Raw genomic sequence first — 20,501 nt, 5'->3', positions numbered from 1 at the left:
GTGTCTCCGATTTATGTACAGAATAATACGGAATTCCAAATGTTAGATGGCAGGGGTGCCTTGAGAACCACATACAACAACTTCCCTAAATACCTCCAGGCAATTAGCGTAACGCTAAATCATTTTACGGCGACATATTGAGGCCAATATCACCTAGTTACAGGGACCTACACACCACAATGTGAGTGACAGGCTGAGCTGTGCTGCGCTGCGTGCGTCAGGTATGTTAACGCCTTCCTCTGAGGCAACTGCACGGGTGTTACCGTCCAGCACCACGAGGATTCCGTTTACTTCTGATCTTGGGCGCGCGCTCTCACGGTAAACGAAAAAGGTAAGTCAAGAAGCGCATTTTTTTCTAACCGCTGGGGTCTATTTGAACTGATAAAGGACTGAACTTTCCGCTTATATCAATTTGTAATCCTATACAGTGGCGTGTAACGTGTAAGAATTACAATTATGTTATGTAAAATGAATGTGATTTTACCAGCTATACACATTGGAGTTTTCTACATGGCAGACAACAAACTCTGGCTGAAATGTATGGTGACAGATTTGAACAAAGCGTTAAAAAATGAACCTTATCCTATGGCGTATTGTATATCTTTGAGATTTGGGTATTATTATATATGTATTATTATATATTATTTTTATTTTTATTATTATTATAGTATTATTAGACCATGCGTTTGTTCTTCTATGGACTACTCTGCACTCTGTGATAACAGAATAGCTTGACTAATACACAGATAATCAGAGGGAAAACACAGACAGACGCCAACATGGGCATGCGGTATGACAGTATATAGGCCTATGTGTTACCTGTCGAAAGAAAAAGAAAAACGTTATGGTTTCATTATTGAACGTGATATAGCCTGGAAAAGTTCCTCTGCTTGAGTTTTTTTTTTAAAAAGGTGTCGTTTTTGTTAGACATTTTAATTTTAACCTTCTTGTCATGACAAATGCCAACCCTTCCTTTTGTATAGGCTAGACATAGCTCGAGATGTTCTGTTCAAAGAGAGGCTAGCCAACCCCTAACCTGAAAAAGATAGATTTGTTGATCTAGGATACTTGTAGGTATTGCAACAGACAGTGAACATGACTGGGTGAAAGTGACTGGGTGAAAGTGACAGGGTGAGCGTGACAGGGTGAAAGTGACAGGGTGAAAGTGACAGGGTGAACGTGACAGGGTGAAAGTGACAGTGAAAATGACTGGGTGAAAGTGACTGGGTGAAAGTGACTGGGTGAAAGTGACTGGGTGAAAGTGACAGGGTGAAAGTGACAGTGAAAATGACTGGGTGAAAGTGACTGGGTGAAAGTGACTGGGTGAAAGTGACTGGGTGAAAGTGACTGGGTGAAAGTGACAGGGTGAAAGTGACAGGGTGAAAGTGACAGTGAAAATGACTGGGTGAAAGTGAAAGTGACAGGGTGAAAGTGACAGGGTGAAAGTGAAAGTGACAGGGTGAAAGTGACAGGGTGAAAGTGACTGGGTGAACGTTACAGGGTGAAAGTGACAGTGAAAGTGACAGTGAAAGTGACAGTGAAAGTGACTGGGTGAAAGTGAAAGTGACAGGGTGAAAGTGACAGGGTGAAAGTGACTGGGTGAACGTTACAGGGTGAAAGTGACAGTGAAAGTGACAGTGAAAGTGACAGTGAAAGTGACAGGGTGAAAGTGACTGGGTGAAAGTGACTGGGTGAAAGTGACACTTAAAGTGACTGGGTGAAAGTGACAGTGAAAGTGACTGGGTGAAAATGACTGGGTGAGAGTAGCATTTATATGGGAGAGAGAACAGCCTTTTCTGAGTCTCTTCTAATGTTTAATGGGGGTTGGACATTATTTTCTTTCACACGACCAAGCAAATAAAGGAGTACACCGACCAGCTAAACTTGAATAGGACTAGTTTCTTAAATGGCACCCTATTCCCGTTATAGTGCACTACTTTTAACCAGGTTACCATAGAGCTCTGGTCAAAAGTAGTGCGCTATATAGGGAATAGGGTGGGATTTGGGACGATTTCTCTCTGGTGGCTGCTAATGCTGTCCCCACCAGGGTCTCTCTCTAACTCCTCATTAACATGCACCGGGGATTAGTTTGAATGTAGTGGCCCCTGGTTTTTGCCGTTGCTTAGTTGAGAAGTTAATTAAGCGGTTGTAAAGTAAATGTATTTTCAGTCTGAAGCAGTAAAAGCATGTTGGAGTAAATTGAGTAGAAGTAGCTTTAGACAAGGCTACTGTAGGACCGGACAGACAAGACTACTGTAGGCCTATGCAGACAAGGCTACTGTAGGCCTGTACAGACAAGGCTACTGTAGGCCTGTACAGACAAGGCTACTGTATGGCCTGTACAGACAAGGCTACTGTAGGCCTGTACAGACAAGGCTACTGTAGGCCTGTACAGACAAGGCTACTGTAGGCCTGTACAGACAAGGCTACTGTAGGACCGGACAGACAAGGCTACTGTAGGCCTGTACAGACAAGGCTACTGTAGGCCTGTACAGACAAGGCTACTGTAGGACCGGACAGACAAGGCTACTGTAGGCCTGTACAGACAAGGCTACTGTAGGACCGGACAGACAAGGCTACTGTAGGCCTGTACAGACAAGGCTACTGTAGGCCTGTACAGACAAGGCTACTGTAGGCCTGTACAGACAAGGCTACTGTATGGCCTGTACAGACAAGGCTACTGTAGGCCTGTACAGACAAGGCTACTGTAGGCCTGTACAGACAAGGCTACTGTAGGCCTGTACAGACAAGGCTACTGTAGGACCGGACAGACAAGGATACTGTAGGCCTGTACAGACAAGGCTACTGTAGGCCTGTACAGACAAGGCTACTGTAGGACCGGACAGACAAGGCTACTGTAGGCCTATGCAGACAAGGCTACTGTAGGCCTGTACAGACAAGGCTACTGTAGGCCTGTACAGACAAGGCTACTGTAGGCCTGTACAGACAAGGCTACTGTAGGACCGGACAGACAAGGCTACTGTAGGCCTGTACAGACAAGGGAGGCCTGTACAGACAAGGCTACTGTAGGCCTGTACAGACAAGGCTACTGTAGGACCGGACAGACAAGGCTACTGTAGGCCTGTACAGACAAGGCTACTGTAGGACCGGACAGACAAGGCTACTGTAGGCCTGTACAGACAAGGCTACTGTAGGCCTGTACAGACAAGGCTACTGTAGGCCTGTACAGACAAGGCTACTGTAGGACCGGACAGACAAGGCTACTGTAGGCCTGTACAGACAAGGCTACTGTAGGCCTGTACAGACAAGGCTACTGTAGGCCTGTACAGACAAGGCTACTGTAGGACCGGACAGACAAGGCTACTGTAGGCCTGTACAGACAAGGCTACTGTAGGACCGGACAGACAAGGCTACTGTAGGCCTGTACAGACAAGTCTACTGTAGGCCTGTACAGACAAGGCTACTGTAGGCCTGTACAGACAAGGCTACTGTATGGCCTGTACAGACAAGGCTACTGTAGGCCTATGCAGACAAGGCTACTGTAGGCCTGTACAGACAAGGCTACTGTAGGCCTGTACAGACAAGGCTACTGTATGGCCTGTACAGACAAGGCTACTGTAGGCCTGTACAGACAAGGCTACTGTATGGCCTGTACAGACAAGGCTACTGTAGGCCTGTACAGACAAGGCTACTGTAGGCCTGTACAGACAAGGCTACTGTAGGCCTGTACAGACAAGGCTACTGTAGGCCTGTACAGACAAGGCTACTGTATGGCCTGTACAGACAAGGCTACTGTAGGCCTGTACAGACAAGGCTACTGTAGGCCTGTACAGACAAGGCTACTGTAGGCCTGTACAGACAAGGCTACTGTATGGCCTGTACAGACAAGGCTACTGTATGGCCTGTACAGACAAGGCTACTGTAGGCCTGTACAGACAAGGCTACTGTATGGCCTGTACAGACAAGGCTACTGTAGGCCTGTACAGACAAGGCTACTGTATGGCCTGTACAGACAAGGCTACTGTAGGCCTGTACAGACAAGGCTACTGTAGTCCTGTACAGACAAGGCTACTGTAGGCCTATGCAGACAAGGCTACTGTAGGCCTGTACAGACAAGGCTACTGTAGGCCTGTACAGACAAGGCTACTGTAGGCCTGTTCAGACAAGAATACTGTAGGCCTGTAGAGACAAGGCTACTGTAGGCCTGTACAGACAAGGCTACTGTATGGCCTGTACAGACAAGGCTACTGTAGGCCTGTACAGACAAGGCTACTGTAAGCCTGTACAGACAAGGCTACTGTATGGCCTGTTCATACAAGGCTACTGTAGGCCTATGCAGACAAGGCTACTGTAGGCCTGTACAGACAAGGCTACTGTAGGCCTATGCAGACAAGGCTACTGTAGGTCTATGCAGACAAGGCTACTGTAGGCCTGTACAGACAAGGCTACTGTAGGCCTGTACAGACAAGGCTACTGTAGGCCTGTACAGACAAGGCTACTGTAGTAACGGCTTGGAGATATGAACAGTATTTCAGGAAACCCTATGGTAATCCAAAGTACCATGCCGTTGTTTTCAGCGACGAGATGTGGTGAGAATTATTTGTCACGGTTGAAGACTCCTGAAAAAGTGAGAAGACAAAAGGATGATTATCTGTCAACCCAAATGTGTGGTTTTCATTCAACTGTTACTGAGTAAGACGTGTTGGTAGCACATCAATAGGTCTCCATTTCATTCCCACAGGAAGGAAGAGATAGGCCTACCAGCAACCCACAAATATATCTGAGACTCCCTCCCGCCCTGATACCTACCTACCTACCTGCCTAAATTACTGTAGAGCAGAGCTATGTGAACAGAGATATGCTATTAATCAAGATTTAGGTGATTTCAAGTATTAGCACTATGCAAACACAAAACAGTCCCTCGACACAGGAGAGAGAAAGAGCCTGCAACTTGCTCCATGATCACATCATCATCACCTGGCAGGTCACTGTTTTTTTTCTTTCTGTCAAAACAGAAGACCGTGGAAACAACACCTGTTAGGATCCTTTTGTTTTCCAGTCAGTCAAAGGGGACTGCTCTTTACATGAAGCATTTGACGATTACAACCGTACGTACATCTCACCTTGTTCAGAGGATTTTCATATTTAAGTTTAGAATAACTGTCAAATAGTAATGGAAGAGGTGTGTTGTTATGTACAGATACAATTATCTCAGCTCACCCCCCCCCCCTCCTCACACTTCCTCCATTACTTCCTCTAGAAATGCAAACATTCATTTTGTGTTGGGTGACACAAAGGAACAGACAGATAACTGTTCAAATGTTTAACAGGCAGCTAACTGTTCAAATGCTAACAGACAGCTAACTGTTCATATGCTAACAGGCAGCTAACTGCTCATATGCTAACAGGCAGCTAACTGTTCATATGCTAACAGACAGCTAACTGTTCAAATGCTAACAAGCAGCTAACTGTTCAAATGCTAACAGACAGCTAACTGTTCATATGCTAACAGGCAGCTAACTGCTCATATGCTAACAGGCAGCTAACTGTTCATATGCTAACAGACAGCTAACTGTTCAAATGCTAACAGGCAGCTAACTGTTCAAATGCTAACAGACAGCTAACTGTTCATATGCTAACAGGCAGCTAACTGTTCATATGCTAACAGGCAGTTAACTGTTCATATGCTAACAGATAGCTAACTGTTCATATGCTAACTGTTCATATGTTAACAGACAGCTAACTATTCATATGCTAACAGACAGCTAACTGTTCATATGCTAACAGACAGCTAACTGTTCATATGCCAACAGACAGCTAACTGTTCAATTGACGTATTTAGCGCGCACCACCGCTAACTAGCTAGCCGTTTCACATCCGGTACACCAACATATCAAAAATAATGATTGACATATTTTTCATTAACGTTATTTTGATGAATTTATTCATACTATTTCATCCTTCCACAAGATATAGTCCCGACACAAATCCAAAGTTCCTATCCAAGCCGGCTGGTCGTTCGTTCTATTGGCTCGGTTGCAAGAGCTGTTCAGTCTTTTTGTTCTGTATCTATGGACTCGACCCAGTCATTCAGTCTTGTTGTTCTGTATCTATGGACTCGACCCAGTCGTTCAGTCTTTTTGTTCTGTATCTATGGACTCGACCCAGTCGTTCAGTCTTTTTGTTCTGTATCTATGGACTCGACCCAGTCGTTCAGTCTTTTTGTTCTGTATCTATGGCGACCCAGTCGTTCAGTCTTTTTGTTCTATATCTATGGACTCGACCCAGTCGTTCAGTCTTTTTGTTCTATATCTATGGACTCGACTCAGTCGTTCAGTCTTTTTGTTCTGTATCTATGGACTCGACCCAGTCGTTCAGTCTTTATGTTCTGTATCTATGGACCTGACCCAGTCGTTCAGTCTTTTTGTTCTGTATCTATGGACTCGACCCAGTCGTTCAGTCTTTTTGTTCTGTATCTATGGACTCGACCCAGTCATTCAGTCTTGTTGTTCTGTATCTATGGACGTGACCCAGTCGTTCAGTCTTTTTGTTCTGTATCTATGGACTCGACCCAGTCATTCAGTCTTGTTGTTCTGTATCTATGGACTCGACCCAGTCGTTCAGTCTTTTTGTTCTGTATCTATGGCGACCCAGTCGTTCAGTCTTTTTGTTCTGTATCTATGGCGACCCAGTCGTTCAGTCTTGTTGTTCTGTATCTATGGACGTGACCCAGTCGTTCAGTCTTTTTGTTCTGTATCTATGGTGACCCAGTCGTTCAGTCTTGTTGTTCTGTATCTATGGACGTGACCCGGTCGTTCAGTCTTTTTGTTCTGTATCTATGGTGACCCAGTCGTTCAGTCTTTTTGTTCTGTATCTATGGACCCGACCCAGTCGTTCAGTCTTTTTGTTCTGTATCTATGGACCCGACCCAGTCGTTCAGTCTTTTTGTTCTGTATCTATGGACCCGACCCAGTCGTTCAGTCTTTATGTTCTGTATCTATGGACCCGACCCAGTCGTTCAGTCTTTTTGTTCTGTATCTATGGACGAGACCGAGTCGTTCAGTCTTGTTGTTCTGTATCTATGGACCCGACCCAGTCATTCAGTCTTTATGTTCTGTATCTATGGACCCGACCCAGTCGTTCAGTCTTTATGTTCTGTATCTATGGACTCGACCCAGTCGTTCAGTCTTTATGTTCTGTATCTATGGACCCGACCCAGTCGTTCAGTCTTTTTGTTCTGTATCTATGGACGAGACCGAGTCGTTCAGTCTTGTTGTTCTGTATCTATGGACGTGACCCAGTCGTTCAGTCTTGTTGTTCTGTATCTATGGACCCGACCCAGTCGTTCAGTCTTTTTGTTCTGTATCTATGGACGAGACCCAGTCGTTCAGTCTTTTTGTTCTGTATCTATGGACCCGACCCAGTCGTTCAGTCTTTTTGTTCTGTATCTATGGCGACCCAGTCGTTCAGTCTTTTTGTTCTGTATCTATGGACCCGACCCAGTCGTTCAGTCTTTTTGTTCTGTATCTATGGCGACCCAGTCGTTCAGTCTTTATGTTCTGTATCTATGGCGACCCAGTCGTTCAGTCTTTTTGTTCTGTATCTATGGCGACCCAGTCGTTCACTCTTTTTGTTCTGTATCTATGGCGACCCAGTCGTTCAGTCTTTTTGTTCTGTATCTATGGACGTGACCCAGTCGTTCAGTCTTTTTGTTCTGTATCTATGGACTCGACCCAGTCGTTCAGTCTTTTTGTTCTGTATCTATGGACTCGACCCAGTCGTTCAGTCTTTTTGTTCTGTATCTATGGACGTGACCCAGTCGTTCAGTCTTTTTGTTCTGTATCTATGGCGACCCAGTCGTTCAGTCTTGTTGTTCTGTATCTATGGTGACCCAGTCGTTCAGTCTTTTTGTTCTGTATCTATGGACGTGACCCAGTCGTTCAGTCTTTTTGTTCTGTATCTATGGCGACCCAGTCGTTCAGTCTTGTTGTTCTGTATCTATGGTGACCCAGTCGTTCAGTCTTTTTGTTCTGTATCTATGGACTCGACCCAGTCGTTCAGTCTTTTTGTTCTGTATCTATGGACTCGACCCAGTCGTTCAGTCTTGTTGTTCTGTATCTATGGACTCGACCCAGTCATTCAGTCTTTTTGTTCTGTATCTATGGACTCGACCCAGTCGTTCAGTCTTTTTGTTCTGTATCTATGGCGACCCAGTCGTTCAGTCTTTTTGTTCTGTATCTATGGACTCGACCCAGTCGTTCAGTCTTTTTGTTCTGTATCTATGGCGACCCAGTCGTTCACTCTTTTTGTTCTGTATCTATGGCGACCCAGTCGTTTGGTCTAAACGTTCCATTGCCATACTGGCTGTCAACGTTCTTATCCCTTGCCTGCTAGCTAGCCAACTACGGCTAACTTACAGTCACGTCAAACAGACAGAATAACAACAGTAGCTGCATTTGTTTACGCTGTTTTCTAGTGACATTTATATGGATACATCCATAACAATGAACTAATGAGACACGATTTTGCAATTTCGCCTGGCATGGAAAATGTGCTCTCGTCAGGACACTGTTGTTCAGAGGAGCTAGCCAACAACACAGCTAACACAATCACTGTTGTTCAGAGGAGCTAGCCAACAACACAGCTAACACAATCACTGTTGTTCAGAGGAGCTAGCCAACAACACAGCTAACACAATCACTGTTGTTCAGAGGAGCTAGCCAACAACACAGCTAACACAATCACTTCAAACTGAAGCTGGAAAGACTTCAAACTAGCTGCACTTCGTTTCGTTGGACCTTTTTTCAATTGACATTTCTTTGTATATATCCATAAAAATGATGCCAGCTGATTCAGGATTTAGACTGGCTGAGAAACGTTGCTTGCCTATTTATCTTGTCCCGACATGTTCATTACTACGGAACAGCTGGAAAACAAATGTTCATTATTGAAACAATGTTACAAATGTCGGACAGACAGACAGTAAAGGTTTATACAAATCTCCGCTGTTGAAAACTAACTGTTAGTCTAAAAGAAATGTGAGATAATGTCTAGATTCTTTTTATAGTGGAGATCAAGTTTATAAATTGCCTGGCTGGGCTGATGAGACATTGGATTGCACAGTCAGATGGAACAGAGCAAATGGGCTTTTCCACGTCATAGATTTAGCCGGTGGTAACTTGTGGAATAGACACCGGCTGGAATGCGGTTTTAACCAATCAGCATTCAACATACCCGTTGTATATAATGTGCCAATCACCAACTCAGTGATGCACTGAGTGGACAAGTCACGGTGGTGTGTTTGTAGACACTGGCTGCATCCCAAATGGCACACTATTCCTTATATAGTGCACTACTTTCACCCTCGTGCAGTGGGAGAACACAATTCATTGAATAAAAACTATTTTGGGCAGTTTCAGTTATGGTATCTAAATCACATTTGAAGATACTTGTCAGTTTAAAAAAAAAAAAAAAAATACTAGTCAACCACAGTGACCGTGAGAGGACAGACAGACTAAATTGTGCAAAGGAAAGATGTACTGTAAGTATGTAGAGAATGAGGGTGTCTGCTGGGCTGGTATGTACAGAATGAGGGTGTCTGCTGGGCTGGTATGTACAGAATGAGGGTGTCTGCTGGGCTGGTATGTGGAGAATGAGGGTGTCTGCTGAGCTAGTATATAGAGAATGAGGGTGTCTGCTGGGCTGGTATGTGGAGAATGAGGGTGTCTGCTGAGCTAGTATATAGAGAATGAGGGTGTCTGCTGGGCTGGTATGTACAGAATGAGGGTGTCTGCTGGGCTGGTATGTAGAGAATGAGGGTGTCTGCTGGGCTGGTATGTAGAGAATGAGGGTGTCTGCTGGGCTGGTATGTAGAGAATGAGGGTGTCTGCTGGGCTGGTATGTAGAGAATGAGGACGTCAGTTGGGCTGGTATGTAGAGAATGAGGGTGTCTGCTGGGCTGGTATGTAGAGAATGAGGGTGTCTGCTGGGCTGGTATGTAGAGAATGAGGGTGTCTGCTGGGCTGGTATGTAGAGAATGAGGGTGTCTGCTGGGCTGGTATGTGGAGAATGAGGGTGTCTGCTGGGCTGGTATGTGGAGAATGAGGGTGTCTGCTGAGCTAGTATATAGAGAATGAGGGTGTCTGCTGGGCTGGTATGTACAGAATGAGGGTGTCTGCTGGGCTGGTATGTAGAGAATGAGGGTGTCTGCTGGGCTGGTATGTAGAGAATGAGGGTGTCTGCTGGGCTGGTATGTAGAGAATGAGGACGTCAGTTGGGCTGGTATGTAGAGAATGAGGGTGTCTGCTGGGCTGGTATATAGAGAATGAGGGTGTCTGCTGGGCTGGTATGTAGAGAATGAGGGTGTCTGCTGAGCTGGTATGTAGAGAATGAGGGTGTCAGCTGGACTGGTATGTAGAGAATGAGGGTGTCTGCTGGGCTGGTATGTAGAGAATGAGGACGTCAGTTGGGCTGGTATGTAGAGAATGAGGGTGTCTGCTGGGCTGGTATGTAGAGAATGAGGACGTCAGTTGGGCTGGTATGTAGAGAATGAGGGTGTCTGCTGGGCTGGTATGTAGAGAATGAGGACGTCAGTTGGGCTGGTATGTAGAGAATGAGGGTGTCTGCTGAGCTGGTATGTAGAGAATGAGGGTGTCAGCTGGACTGGTATGTAGAGAATGAGGGTGTCTGCTGAGCTGGTATGTAGAGAATGAGGGTGTCAGCTGGACTGGTATGTAGAGAATGAGGACGTCAGTTGTCTGCTGTAGACTGGTATGTAGAGAATGAGGGCGTCAGTTGTCTGCTGTAGACTGGTATGTAGAGAATGAGGACGTCAGTTGTCTGCTGTAGACTGGTATGTAGAGAATGAGGGTGTCTGCTGGTATGTAGAGAATGAGGGTGTCTGCTGGGCTGGTATTGTATGTCAGAGTTACTTTAGGCAAAGCCAAAACACACTTGACCCTTGAAGGACATAGCTGAATCATTTGTTAGTTCAGTCAGACCCAGTTAGTCCACATCGTAGACCTTTCCATGAATGAAGAATAAACGGTGACCTAACAACCCCAAACATGTGACATAAAGCACTATGTATGTTGATGCGTCATTTATAGAGTATGACATACGCTTATAAACGATTTGCGAAACTGTAATGTAGTGCTTACGAAGCCTTAACGTATGCTATCTAATGTAGTGCTTACGAAGCCTTAACGTATGCTATCTAATGTAGTGCTTACGAAGCCTTAACGTATGCTATCTAATGTAGTGCATACGAAGCCTTAACGTATGCTATCTAATGTAGTGCTTACGAAGCCTTAACGTATGCTATCTAATGTAGTGCTTACGAAGCCTTAACGTATGCTATCTAATGTAGTGCTTACGAAGCCTTAACGTATGCTATCTAATGTAGTGCTTACGAAGCCTTAACGTATGCTATCTAATGTAGTGCTTACGAAGCCTTAACGTATGCTATCTAATGTAGTGCATACGAAGCCTTAACGTATGCTATCTAATGTAGTGCTTACGAAGCCTTAACGTATGCTATCTAATGTAACGTATGCTATCTTACGAAGCCTTAACGTATGCTATCTAATGTAGTGCTTACGAAGCCTTAACGTATGCTATCTAATGTGTGCATACGTATGCTATCTAAAGCTTACGAAGCCTTAACGTATGCTATCTAATGTAGTGCTTACGAAGCCTTAACGTATGCTATCTAATGTAGTGCATAACGTATGCTATCTAATGTAGTGAAGCCTTAACGTATGCTATCTAATGTAGTGCTTACGAAGCCTTAACGTATGCTATCTAATGTAGTGCTTACGAAGCCTTAACGTATGCTATCTAATGTAGTGCTTACGAAGCCTTAACGAATGCTATCTAATGTAGTGCTTACGAAGCCTTAACGTATGCTATCTAATGTAGTGCTTACGAAGCCTTAACGTATGCTATCTAATGTAGTGCTTACGAAGCCTTAACGTATGCTATCTAATGTAGTGCTTACGAAGCCTTAACGTATGCTATCTAATGTAGTGCTTACGAAGCCTTAACGTATGCTGTCTAATTGTCTTTACAAGTTGCACGTTGTTTAACGCGGGACCGATCCCATCCTCCTTAATGTCGTTATCTGTGATGTCACGGTCAGGGTTATTTTAGATTACACAGCAGCAGGAATTCAGCCACGGGCCCATATTTATTTATCAGTGGTGTGGCTTGATGTGAGTAAAAGAGGGGGGGGGCAAATTATGAACGGAGATATTATGAACAGAGATATTATGAACAGACATATTATGAACAGAGATATTATGAACAGAGATATTATGAACAGAGATATTATGAACAGAGATATTATGAACAGAGATATTATGAACAGAGATATTATGAACAGACATATTATGAACAGACATATTATGAACAGAGATATTATGAACAGACATATTATGAACAGACATATTATGAACAGAGATATTATGAACAGAGATATTATGAACAGACATATTATGAACAGAGATATTATGAACAGACATATTATGAACAGAGATATTAGGAACAGAGATATTATGAACAGACATATTATGAACAGAGATATTATGAACAGACATATTATGAACAGAGATATTATGAACAGACATATTATGAACAGAGATATTAGGAACAGAGATATTATGAACAGAGATATTATGAACAGCGATTTTATGAACAGAGATATTATGAACAGACATATTATGAACAGAGATACGACGAAATTCTGATATACAGTGTGCAGTTCCATAATGGATAATAGGTAATCGTGAATGTTACTCATTCTTTAAGTGTGAGATTGTTTACACGGCAGTTTGTTTGGGCTGTTACTATCTTATCTTTTATCAACTAATAGACTTGCATAGACTTGCCCATCTCTCTGTCAGGTACTGAATATGAAACTAAACATCCAACCGCCACACTGTGTAGTCACCTCGTGGTGTATCTCAAATCAAAATCAAATCAAATCAAATGTACACATGGTTAGCAGATGTTAGTGCGAGTGTAGCAAAATGCTTGTGCTTCTAGTTCCGACAATGCAGTAATAACCAACGAGTAATCTTACCTAACAATTCCAAAACTGCTACTTCATACACACAAGTGTAAAGGGATAAAGAATATGTACATAAAGATATATGAATGAGTGATGGTACAGAGCGGCATAGGCAAGATACAGTAGATGGTATTGAGTGCAGTATATACATATGAGATGAGTATGTAAACAAAGTGGCATAGTTAAAGTGGCTAGTGATACATGTATTACATAAAGATGCAGTAGACGATATAGAGTACAGTATATACATATACATATGAGATTAATATAGGTAATGTAATGTAGGGTATGTAAACATTATATTAAGTAGCATTGTTTAAAGTGGCTAGTGATATATTTTACATGAATTATCTAGCCTCAGAATTCATTAGGGATTTTGCTTGAGTCTCAAATGGTACCCTATTCCCTATATAGTACACTACCTTTGGCTGGAGCCTTATGGGTCCTGGTCAAAAGTAGTGCACTATATATGGATTAGGATGCCACTTGGGATGTAGCATTAGTCTTTGTTTTGTTTTAGTGTTGGATTGTCATCGGTCACTTTCTCTATCTAACTCTGATGCAGGGTAAGAGGGTAGCTAGTTTTGAACCACACTTCCTGCTGTTGTTGCTTTGAACATACTTCCTCTTTTAGGGGCCCTTAATCGTCTTGGTTTCTGGAGGAACATAGGGCCCTTAATCCTCTTCGTTCATGGAGGAACATAGGGGCCTTAATCCTCTTGGTTCATGGAGGAACATAGGGGCCTTGGTTCATGGAGGAACATAGGGCCCTTAATCCTCTTGGTTCATGGAGGAACATAGGGTCCTTAATCCTCTTGGTTCCTGGAGGAACATAGGGCCCTTAATCCTCTTGGTTTCTGGAGGAACATAGGGCACTTAATCCTCTTGGTTCCTGGAGGAACATAGGGGCCTTAATCCTCTTGGTTCATGGAGGAATATAGAGCCCTTAATCCTCTTGGTTCATGGAGGAATATAGAGCCCTTAATCCTCTTGGTTCATGGAGGAACATAGGGGCCCTTAATCTTCTTGGTTCCTGGAGGAATATAGAGCCCTTAATCCTCTTGGTTCCTGGAGGAATATAGAGCCCTTAATCCTCTTGGTTCCTGGAGGAATATAGAGCCCTTAATCCTCTTGGTTCATGGAGGAACATAGGGGCCCTTAATCATCTTGGTTCCTGGTGGAACATAGGGGCCCTTAATCTTCTTGGTTCCTGGAGGAATATAGAGCCCTTAATCCTCTTGGTTCCTGGAGGTAGAGCTCTGCTACGCAACCCAAACACCGATGGGCCACAACATTATACATCAGGTCAGGGCCGGGTAGAGCCTGTTTATTCATCAATAACTAGGGTACGGGCAGGGCTTGGGTATCACTGGATTGATCATTACCATTTTGAAGCCGTTTGTTTGTGCTCTGCTGCACAGTACGTATCGTGGTGTTAGAAGTGCTTTAACCTCATCAAATATAAAACCAGAACATTGAGTCCACAGGAGATATTATTTTACCTAAAATAATAATGTGCCTTGAGTTTTGACAGAGTTTCGAATGATGAAAGGTAGCTAGTTTACAGCTAACTGTTCTCTGTCTCATCATTGAGCGGAACAGCAAGCAGAGGCGTTACTATGGATATTCACACAAGCAGAGGCGTTACTATGGATACTCACACAAGCAGAGTCACGCACAGAGCGCATGCAGAGCAGGGAGCGAGGGACACACAGGCAAGCAGCTAACGGATACTAAAGGGGGAAGTTATTTCTGATTTCTGGTTTGGGCAGGGCCTGGCAGAAGCAATCGGGCCTGGGTAGGGTAGGGCCTGAACATCGCTGGCATGGGCAGGGCTTAAAATTCATGCCCGTACAAGGCTCTACTCGGAGGAGCAGAGGTCCTTTTTACTAAAGATCTCCAACGCTGCCAGACTTGGGCTACTTTTCTTGCTTCTGGCCATAGACAAGTGGATGTTTTTTGAGTTTCGCTGTTACACGTTGAACATACTGTAGGTTTAACTCACTTCGGGAACCTGTTTCACAAATGTCACAGACGTCATTGCAACGTGTTCGTAATAACGACGCAGACATCAACTCATCAAACATCTCTCTCTAGTATTTGAATAGATGGAACAGAGAAATGTGTTCTTTTCTATTGGAGTTTATCATCTTCAGCTGTTTGTGTTCTTCAGTTCCTTTGGTATTTGAAAGAAGATGGTGTCCCTCCAGTTGTTTACGACTGATGAAGCTGGGTTTGGGTAGGTGGGTGGGGGGGGGGGGGTGGAGAGTTCGGTGGTAGTGTTCCTATTCTAGTTATACGAGTGTGTACCCCGAGAAACCTCAGGTTGGTGGGACACACCGACAGTTTTTCTGAGTTGAAGTTTGGGTGGAGCAACAGAGGATGGGAGAGGAAGTGGGTGGGCGTGCCCATCCCTAGTGCTCAACCCTGTATAGACCTGAGACCTGGCAACTTCTTCAAGTACAAAAAAAAACACAGAATATGTCAGTCTCTCTAGAGAGTCTAGACTCTGTGATTATCTGTGTGTTCACAGCGTGTCATCAAACGCCCACATACCAGACGAGGCCATCTTTCATCAGACTCTAGGAGATCCTTAAAGACTTTAAGAGAATTGAGACACTCCTGAACATCGAACTAATTGACCGTGTAGCTCTCAGCTTTGTGAACATGTGTCTGCACTTGTTAGGGGACTTGAGCCTCTTCGCTCTTATAATCTCTGACCCTTTTGTTTACTTGTTAGCTTAGCGTTTAACTGATGAGATCATATACACAATTACATGGCCCGTAATAAAAAGTCAGTTCAGAATTTTCCAAACTATTAAGCAGCAGATGTTCAAAGCCTTTACAACAAAGGCCTCAGATTTGATTTGACAGATTCTCATAAAGGGAGTTTGGATTTTCCATCTGATTGTTGGTTCAGATTTGATCTGTGTTTGACACTATGCCAATGTTTTTAAACATCACAGATATCCACCTTACCACCTCTTGGTCAAGCAGAGATAGTCATACCGTCTTTAAGAGTGTGGGGTGCTCTGACCTTTGGCTTTAGTGTTTTATCTTATCAGTAGTCAACATCCACTGCTGTGACAGGGCGGGGTTCCCCTGCAGAGTTAGATTAGCTTCTGAATGGCACAGGCCAGAGCACAGGCCAGAGCACAGGCCAGAGCACAGGCCAGAGCCACCTAGCTATGGTTCACATTTTCTTTATTTAACTAGGCAAATCAGTTAAAGAACAAATTCTTATTTACAATGACAGCCTCCTGGGGAACAGTGGATTAAATGCATTGTTCAGGGGCATTTTTATCTTGTCAGCTTGGGGGATTTCATATTTAATTTGATTTATTTCACCTTTATTTAACCAGGTAGGCAAGTTGAGAACAAGTTCTCATTTACAATTGCGACCTGGCCAAGATAAAGCAAAACGCTCTAACCACTAGGCTACCTGCCGCCCACGTGTCATGTAGCTCCACAGCAGCACAGGCCAGAGCCCAGCCATTTATGGGGAATAGTTCATTGATACACCTGAGCTACAGATGTAGGATCTTCATTTGATCACCCTGTTGCAGGGGAACTTTCTCTAGTGTATTTTAGATTTAAAAAGGCTTCTGAAGATTCCACTTCCCTTTAATAAAAATGTATCAACCCCTTCAAAGATGACCATTAATTATAATCTACGTAATAACTATACATTTTCTATTGCTGCGGGATCATTTTCTTGCTGTAGAAAACTGGCTCAAATTTAGATCCTACATCTTTATGCCTCACAGTCGGCTGTGATCCCTCATGCCTCTGTTATGACTTGCTCCAATTAACTCCCCTCCTTGCATTCAGTTACCAGGATTTATAGCTAATTTCATGTCATTTTACTCATCTTGCCATGTGGCAGAGAGGAAAATGAGCAGTTGTACAGCTAATCTCCTGCAATTCTACACATTGTGCCATAAGGTTGAGAGGAATGTTAGCAGTTTTTATTGTGGTACCTGAATGAGAGTGACCCCCCCCCCCCCCCCCCCAGTCAGTAATTCCACTACACTAATTTACATAATTTGGGTTAATTGAGTAACTCAGTAGCCATGTTTCTTTCCTTTTTTTATGCAAGTCATACCGTATAAAAATATATATATATGTTTCAGTATCATTTTATAAATGCAGACAGATAATTTGTTTGTGATCTTTTTGTGTCAGTAACATTAATTCTGGCAGTAACATTAACATTATTTAATAACTTTAAATGGCAGTAGAAATAGCTTTATGTGCAAATATTAATATAATAACCATCATATCAAAGTAAACTTTGAGTCACGCCATGATATGGTGTGTGGTCCTCCCACTAGGACTCGGGGAAACCATGCAATTTATTGCAGTGTTTATTAGGCTACAGAATAAATCATTTAGAAACATTTACATTTACATTACATTTAAGTCATTTAGCAGACGCTCTTATCCAGAGCGACATACAAATTGGTGCATTCACCTTATGACATCCAGTGGAGCAGCCACTTTACAATAGTGCATCTAAATCTTTTAGGGGGGGGGGGGGGGGGGGGTGAGAAGGATTACTTTATCCTATCCTAGCTGTTCAAAAACGTCACAGGGTGGTGAAAGTGCAGTGATCTTGATGCTCCTTTCCAATAAATATCGAGGGTCTTATTCTGGTGACATGATGATTGATGCTTGACTGCCGTTTTGACAAATAAAACCATTCTCTCTCTTATCCATAATGTCATCATGTAGACTAGCCTTCCTGCACTGTATCTGCCTGCTGTTGTCTAGAGCTCCCCTGTCAAGACCAGAGTAGGCCTGTGACAAGACCAGACTAGGCCTGTGACCAAACCAGAGTAGGCCTGTGTCAAGACCAGAGTAGGCCTGTGTCAAGACCAGAGTAGGCCTGTGTCAAGACCAGAGTAGGCCTGTGTCAAGACCAGAGTAGGCCTCTGACAAAACCAGGGTAGGCCTGTGACAAGACCAGAGTAGGCCTGTGTCAAGACCAGAGTAGGCCTGTGTCAAGACCAGAGTAGGCCTGTGACAAAACCAGGGTAGGCCTGTGACAAGACCAGAGTAGGCCTGTGTCAAGACCAGAGTAGGCCTGTGTCAAGACCAGAGTAGGCCTGTGTCAAGACCAGAGTAGGCCTGTGACAAGACCAGAGTAGGCCTGTGACAAGACCAGAGTAGGCCTGTGACAAGACCAGAGTAGGCCTGTGACAAGACCAGAGTAGGCCTGTGACAAGACCAGAGTAGGCCTGTGACAAGACCAGAGTAGGCCTGTGACAAGACCAGAGTAGGCCTGTGACAAGACTAATCTGTAGAGGTGAAAATACAATGGAAACACATTGAACTTTTGATTTTTATTCGGGGACATGATAACTTAAGCACTGATTTTATCTGCAACAAGTATGTTTGGCGGAAACACACTTTGAATATTGTCTTTATGTAGATTCTAGAATATTTGCATGAAAATCTGTCACCAATTGGATGGAGTAATTCTGCTTTGAATGTTGATACACTGATAAACTGATAAACCACTCCCTCTCACAGCAGTGGACGTTGACTACTGATAAAGTGCTAAACCACTCCCTCTCACAGCAGTGGGCGTTGACTACTGGTAAACCACTCCCTCTCACAGCAGTGGGCGTTGACTACTGGTAAACCACTCCCTCTCACAGCAGTGGGCGTTGACTACTGGTAAGATAAAACACTACAACCAATGGCAGAGCACCCCACACACTTAAAGGTTGTATGATTATCTGTGCATGACAAAGAGGTGGTAAGGTGAAAATGGCTCTTGAATGTTTTGCTACACCTACTGGAGAGTTCTTCTTTGTCTACGACCAATGATTATTTTATTGTAGGCCGACATTAAACTTGTTGTTGTCGTTATGAAAGAGTATAAACAGAAAAATGACAGGCTGCATGACATCAGGAAGACCCTGTTTTAGCTCATTGTTAACCCTTTTAAAACATGCTGTTAGTTAATCATCCCTTTTTTATCTTATCTTTATTTAACGAGGCAAGTCAGTTAAGAACAAATTCTTAATTACAATGACGGCCCACCGGGGAACAGTGGGTTAACTGCCTTGTTCAGGGGGGCAGAATGACAGATTTGTACCTTGTCGGCTCCGGGATTCGATCTTGCAACCTTTCGGTTACTAGTCCAACACTCTCACCACTACCTACCTGCCCCTTAAACTCTCACCGGCTACCTGCCGCCCCTTAAACACCGAAGACAGAAAACTACCTGAAAGAACGACTGAGATTAGTGATGAAAGGTGAAGGGACTCCACACACTGACAGACAGGTAGCCTAGTTACAGCACTCAGTCCCAAACACGTTTCATTGGCTAAGTTTTCCATGGTAAGTGCCTTGTATGGAAAAGGGAAGTCATTGTGACCGGAATGGAATGTGCTTCCTGTACGCTTTTCAGATATCACTGTCATCAAAAAAAAAAAAATCTACTTCCAACTTCCTTATTCCAAGCTCATCGCGGTTCTGATAACGTTTTATGAGGGGCAAGCTAAAGGGTCTATCTACACCCTGGAATAGTTTAGTGAATCCATGGACAGATTAGATAAGAGCTAGTTGTTGGCAACTGTTCCGTGTATCTGACTCTTTTATGATGGATTTTATACATCCAAAATGTCACCCTATACCCTACGTAAGTGCACTACGCTGACCCAGATGGGCCTGTATTGTGTAAAGGTTTATGACCTGTGTAATAAATGAACAGTCATTGGAAGCTGTTAGAAACAGTCATTAGAAGCTGATAGAAACAGTCGTTAGAAGCTGATAGAAACAGTCGTTAGAAGCTGATAGAAACAGTCATTAGAAGCTGATAGAAACAGTCATTAGAAGCTGATAGAAACAGTCATTAGAAGCTGATAGAAACAGTCATTAGAAGCTGATAGAAACAGTCATTAGAAGCTGATAGAAACAGTCATTAGAAGCTGATAGAAACAGTCATTAGAAGCTGATAGAAACAGTCATTAGAAGCTGATAGAAACAGTCATTAGAAGCTGATAGAAACAGTCGTTAGAAGCTGATAGAAACAGTCATTAGAAGCTGATAGAAACAGTCATTAGAAGCTGATAGAAACAGTCATTAGAAGCTGATAGAAACAGTCATTAGAAGCTGATAGAAACAGTCATTAGAAGCTGATAGAAACAGTCGTTAGAAGCTGATAGAAACAGTCATTAGAAGCTGATAGAAACAGTCATTAGAAGAGACATAGACTGTGCTGCTTCTCCACAGATAGAAAATCTATATTTTTTTTGCTCTTGAAAAAGAGGAAGTAGGTTTCAGTTTCAAATTCTGGGATGGGTTTGTGATGCAGAGGGGAGAGGTGAGACTGGAATCTGAAGTCAAATGTCTACTGTTTGCTGATGATCTGGTGCTTCTGTCACCAACCAAGGAGGGCCTACAGCAGCACCTAGATCTTCTGCACAGATTCTGCTAGACCTGGTCCCTGACAGTAAAT

The 20,501-nt window shown here is 43.5% G+C and overlaps 1 protein-coding gene across 3 annotated transcripts in view; it reads left to right on the top strand.

Moving 5' to 3' along the window:
- The first annotated feature begins 248 nt into the window (after positions 1 to 248).
- The window catches only part of LOC115123076 (cingulin-like protein 1), a 104,906-nt gene continuing 84,653 nt past the window's right edge, over positions 249 to 20,501 (top strand). The window contains exon 1 of one of the 3 annotated variants that reach the window (XM_065017176.1): positions 249 to 331. The gene's annotated coding sequence lies outside the window, so the exon portion shown is untranslated. Of the gene's footprint in view, positions 332 to 4,976; positions 5,070 to 20,501 lie in introns of those variants that run through there. The other 2 variants (XM_065017178.1, XM_065017177.1) reach the window with 2 other exon arrangements.

This window comes from Oncorhynchus nerka, linkage group LG4, assembly GCF_034236695.1.
Source record: "Oncorhynchus nerka isolate Pitt River linkage group LG4, Oner_Uvic_2.0, whole genome shotgun sequence".
Taxonomy (NCBI): Eukaryota; Metazoa; Chordata; class Actinopteri; order Salmoniformes; family Salmonidae; genus Oncorhynchus; species Oncorhynchus nerka.
Note: the sequence above shows the minus strand (reverse complement) of the source record. Positions and strands in the feature narration are given on the sequence as shown.